Consider the following 6225-nt stretch of genomic DNA (forward strand, 5'->3'; position numbering starts at 1 on the left):
CAGACTGTGCTCGGCCACTCTGACCGGCAGCTGCGCTTCTCCATCGCTTCTTGATGACCCTCATGTGGGCAAAATATTAACTAACTTTGCTATCTTTCGGTTCCCTTTTATTCTTCTTGATTAGAATCCGGCCAACACTTTTCACATAAAATTGCTATATACAATGAATTCTTTCTGTTAGCGTCTGTTACCCCCTCTTTCGTAGTGTAATCTTTTCTCATCCTTGTTATCTTCTCTGTAGCTTAGCGAAAATTCTTATGCATTTATTGCTTCCCTTTACTTAAAGAAACTGGAAGTACTTAATTTTTTCTGAATTATGCTTGGTTTTTAATGTTTTCAGCTAATATCTTATTTTTATGTTATAAAATTTGTTTGGTTAATGATGGGGTACTCCTAACGTTTTGAGGCTGTTGATGTCAGCCTTGTTGTGTTTTGATTGGGTGTCATTTTCTGTGCTTGACGAACAGCTTCAGGTAAATCGTGGTAGAAATGGAACTGTTTAGGGATAGCAATCTGGTGTGGAAATGTGATGTGCAGAAGCAAAATTTTCAACTTTGCATTACGAAGGTACATGTAATGGAATACGACCTGACTGGGCTGAGAAGTGAATGCAGAAGGATATGTGATTCTGCACATTGAAGCATGGAACTGGTATTAGACAAGGGTATTTGTACAGGAGTACAGCAATATGAGTCACTTAGGAACTTAAGAAATAGAGAGTTTAGGGAAGCCAAGGCAAATTTGCTGCAAGGAAAACGCGAAGAAACTAGAAAATAAATAGTCGTCGGAAGAATGTTTCAGTATGTAGAAAAGTGAAACCAGACATCCTTTGACATTAAAAACAAAGACGCCAGCATTAAGAATGCACGAGGAATTCCGCTTTTAAAAGCTGAGGAGAGAGCAGATGGGTAGAAAGATTTACAACTAAGACCTCTAAGAGGAGCAGAGATTGTCTTACGACGTAACAGAAGAAGAAACTGGAGTCGTTATGGTAGACATAGGGGAGCCAATATTAGAGTCAGAGTTCAACAGAGCTCTGGAAGAGATGTGATCAAACAAGGCGGAAGGAATTACATTCATTCTGAATTTCTAAAATCATTGGGAGAAGTAGCAACCAAATGAAGAGGTTTACAAATATGAGTTTGGAGACGTACCATCAGGCTTCCGGAAATTATCGTCCACACAATTCCGAAGGTAGCAAGAGCAGAGAAGCGTGAGATGTATCGAACAATCATCATCTCATGGAACCAAGTTGTTGACAAGAAAGATATACAAAAGTATGTGGAAGAAAGCTGAGGATGTGTTAGATGACCATCAATTAAGCTTTAGGAAAAGTAAAGGCATCAGAGAGACAAGTCAGACGTTGCGTTTGATACTGGAAGCAAGATTTAAGTAAAATCAAGACACTTTCATAGGATTTGGCGACCTTTAAATAGCGTTCCACAATATAAAATGGTGCAAGATGTTCACAGATTTCAGAAAAATAGGTATGACTCTAGATAAAGATGAATAATCTACAATATGTACCAGAATTAGGAAGAAACAAAAAAGAATTGAATATCAAGAACGAAATACTAGGATAAAAAAGGGTATAAGGCTAAGATGCAGTCTTTCTCCCCTACTGTTCAAGCTGTACATCGCAGAAGCAAAAACGGAAATGAAAGAGGTTCACGAACTGCATTAAAATTCAAGGTCATATTATATCAGTCATAAGATTCGCTGATGTCATTACTATCCTCAGTGAAAATAGGGGTGGTTCATGGTGTGGGTTCCTGTAGTCATGTCCTAGTTCATGAACCACGGGCAACGTATGAGTGGCCAAATAAGTGGTCCCGACAGTCGGGACACCAGTTACTTTGGAATAAGGCTGGGCATCTCGGACAAATTCTGAGTCGTGGTCACCTTTGTGCTCATACGGCAAAGACTACCAAATCCACCGGTTAGTCCCTCAGCCGTTAGGGGTAAACCCCAATGGGACTCGGGGCAAGTAAGGCTAGCAACCTGCTTCCCTGGTACTTTAAATATGATGCTGGCAACAATCAGAGCAAAATGCCTCGGACCTTTGGAGGTGACGGAGTCCCACCTCTAACTGACAAACCAGGGACTCCTAAGATACGACTTGGCAAACAATTGGTAATGAGATGGGGAGCTATTAATATCAATGGGGGCTACTCTGGGAAGAAGGTAGAGCTGGCAGAGGCTGCAAGTAAGATGGGGCTGGACGTTTTAGCTGTTAGTGACATTTGGGTAAGGGGTGAGAAGAAGAGGAAGTAGGAGAATACAAGGTCTACCTGTCAGGAGTCAAAGCAGGAATAGCACAATGGGGTGTAGGGCACGAAAGAAATGGAACCCAGCGTAGTTGCAATAAGGTATGTAAACGAACGACTGATGTGGATAGATTTCACAGTGTCTAGCAAGAAAATTAGGATTGTGTCAGTATATTCGCATTGTGAAGGGACAGATCAAGATAAGATGGATAGTTTTTATGAGGCACTCAGTGATGTAGTTGTTAGAGTAAAGGACAAGGTCAGTGTTCTGCTCATGGGTGATTTTAACGCCAGGATTGGAAATCGAACAGAAGGGTATGAAAAGGGTACGGGTAAATTTGGAGAGGGTATGGAGGCCAACAGGAACGGGAAAAACTCTTGGATTTCTGTGCCAGTATGGGCTTAGTAATCACAAACTCCTTTTTTAAACATAAGAACATTCACCGGTATACTTGGGAAGGCAGGGGAACCAGATCTGTCATTGACTATATAATAACAGATCAGGAATTCAGGAAGGCTGTGAGGGACACACGTGTATTCAGGGGATTCTTTGATGACACTGATCATTATTTAATCTGCAGTGAAATTGGGATTGTGAGGCCGAAAGGGCAGGAGGTCAGGTCCATGTGTAGGAGGATAAGAGTGGATAAACTTCAGGATAAGGAAATCAGGCACAAGTACATAACAGCGATCTCAGAAAGGTACCAGTTAGTTGAATGTAGTCAATTACAGTCATTGGAAAAGGAATGGACAAGGTACAGCGACACAGTACTAGAAGTGGCTAAAGAATGTCTTGGAACAGTAGTGTGTAAAAGTAGGATGAAGCAAACAGCTTGGTGGAATGATACAGTCAAGGCAGCCTGTAAAAGGAAAAATAAGGCGTATCAAAAATGGCTACATACCAGAACCCAGGTAGACAGAGAAAATTAAGTTGAAGAAAGAAACAAAACCAGACAATTGCAGCATCCAAGAAGAAATCGTGGGAAGACTTTGGAAACAGGTTGGAGCCTATGGGTCAAGCTGCTGGAAAACCATTCTGGAGTGTAATTAGCAGTCTTCGAAAGGGAGGTAAGAAGGAAATGACATGTATTTTGGACAGGTCAGGAAAACTGCTGGTGAATCCTGTGGATGCCTTGGGCAGATGGAGGGAATATTTTGAAGAGTTGCTCAATGTAGGTGAAAATGCGATCAGTAATGTTTCAGATTTCGAGGTAGAATGGGACAGGAGTGATGATGGAAATAGGATCACATTTGAGGAGGTGGAAAAAATTGTCTATAGATTGCAGTGCAATAAAGCGGCTGGGGTGGATGAAATTAAGTCGGAACTCATCAAATGCAGTGGAATGTCAGGTCTTAAATGGCTACACAGGATAACTGAAATGGCCTGGGAGTCGGGACAGGTTCCATCAGACTGGACAGAAGCAGTAATCACACCAATCTTTAAACATGGAAACAGAAAAGATTGTAACACTACAGAGGAATCTCTTTAATCAGCGTTGTGGGTAAAATCTTCTCAGGTATTGTTGAAAGGAAAGTGCGAGTATTAGTTGAGGACCAATTGGATGAAAATCAGTGTCGGTTTAGGACTCTTAGAGGTTGTCAGGACCAGATCTTTAGCTTACGGCAAATAATGGGGAAGTGTTATGAGTAGAACAGCGGATTGTATCTATGCTTTATAGATCTAGAAAAGGCATATGACCGGGTTCCTAGGAGGAAGTTATTGTCGGTTCTACAAGATTATGGAATACGAAGCAAACTTTTGCAAGCAATTAAAGGTCTTTACATGGATAGTCAGGCAGCAGTTAGAGTTGACGGTAAATTGAGTTCATGGTTCAGAGTAGTTTCAGGGGTGAGACAAGGCTGCAACCTGTCTCCACTGTTGTTCATATTATTTATGGATCAGATGTTGAAAACAATAGACTGGCTGGGTAAGATTAAGATATGTGAACACGAAATAAGCAGTCTTGCATATGCGGATGACTTAGTTGTGATGGCAGATTCGATTGAAAGTTTGCAAAGTAATATTTCAGAGCTAGATCAGAAATGTAAGGACTATGGTATGAAGATTAGCATCTCCAAAACGAAAGTAATGTCAGTGGGAAAGAAATATAAACGGATTGAGTGCCAAATAGGAGGAACAAAGTTAGAACAGATGGACGGTTTCAAGTACTTAGGATGCATATTCTCACAGGATGGCAACATAGTGAAAGAACTGGAAGCGAGGTGTAGCAAAGCTAATTCAGTGAGCGCTCAGCTACGATCTATTCTCTTCTGCAAGAAGAAAGTCAGTACCTAGACTAAGTTATCTGTGCACCGTTCAATCTTTCGACCAACTTTGTTGTATGGGAGCGAAAGCTGGGTGGATTCAGGTTACCTTATCAACAAGGTTGAGGTTACGGATATGAAAGTAGCTAGGATGATTGCAGGTACTGGTAGATGGGAACAATGGCAGGAGGATGTCCACAATGAGGAAATCAAAGAAAAGCTGGGAATGAACTCTATAGATGTAGCAGTCAGGGCGAACAGGCTTAGATGGTGGGGTCATGTTACACGCATGGGAGAAGCAAGGTTACCCAAGAGACTCAGGGGTTCAGCAGTAGAGGGTAGGAGGAGTCGGGGCAGACCGAGGAGAAGGTACCTGGATTCGGTTAAGAATGATTTTGAAGTAATAGGTTTAACATCAGAAGAGGCACCAATGTTAGCACTGAATAGGGGATCATGGAGGAACTGTATAAGGGGGGCTATGCTCCAGACTGAACGCTAAAAGGCATAATCAGTCTTAAATGATGATGATGATGATGAGTGAAAATAGGGAAGAATTGCAGGATTTACTGAATGGAATGAGCACTGTACTGCACAAAGAATGTAAATTGAGAGTAAACTGTAGAAAGATGAAAGTAGAGAGGAGTAACAGAAATGCTACGGGTGATACATTTAACATGAAAACTAGGGACCACGAAGTAGACGAAGTAAAGGAATTCTGCTACAAAATAATGTATTACGGACGAAGCTAGGACGACATAAAAGCCAAACTAGAACAGGTAAAGAGGGCATTTCTGGGCAAAATAGTACTAGTATCAAATAACGGCCTTAATTTTGTACATTTCAAGCACAACATTGTGTCGAGGTTAATCATAGACTGCGAGGAAACTAGAAAGAAAGAGTATCCAAACGTCAACAGAAGGATGTTGAAAATTAGGTGAAATGATAAGATAATAAATGAATCGACGAGCAGAGGAACATACGGAAAACATTGACAAGGAAAGAGACATGATTATACAACATCTGTTAAGGCATCCGGAATAATCTCCGTAGTTTTTATGGGGGTGTAGGAGGTAGAAATTGAATGGGAAGACATAGACAGTGAAATAAATACAACAAATAATTGATGACGTTGGGTGCAAGTGGTACTCCGAGCTCTCAGATGAGTCTGAAACAGGACAGGAATTCATGGCGCTCCGTATCAGACCAATCAGAGGATTGATAGCAAAAAAACAGGATCTAGATCGGAGAAAGTGAAATTAGAGTTGGTCTGAGAGTATGTGAATTTGACATCAAGATACAATATTGAACTAGCACCTAGTGTGACGTGTCGGATTATATAAATTCACTTAAAGGGGTGTGCATTTTGAAGAAAAGTGGTAACGAAACATTGTATATTCATTAGTGACAATGGAGTATAAGGCATTGTTTAGTTGGAAAGGTGTGTCAGTAGGGTGGATCTGTACGGATAATTTGGGTTTTGTGGGAGAAGACTTGGTATTACATTTGCAGAAGTGAGTGGATTGCACAGGTCGTAGTGGCGGGAAAATGGATGAGATTGTATCTTGGGACATTATTTCAAGAGATTGCTGGCTTTGCAGGGGGATAAGTGGTGGAGTTTGCAGTCTAGGCACAGGTAACCATTTAGCTTAGGCATCTGAGGTATCGGTATGACTGAGATAGCGAAGGTTTAATG

The sequence above is a fragment of the Schistocerca cancellata genome, chromosome 6, assembly GCF_023864275.1.
Source record: "Schistocerca cancellata isolate TAMUIC-IGC-003103 chromosome 6, iqSchCanc2.1, whole genome shotgun sequence".
Lineage (NCBI taxonomy): Eukaryota > Metazoa > Arthropoda > Insecta > Orthoptera > Acrididae > Schistocerca > Schistocerca cancellata.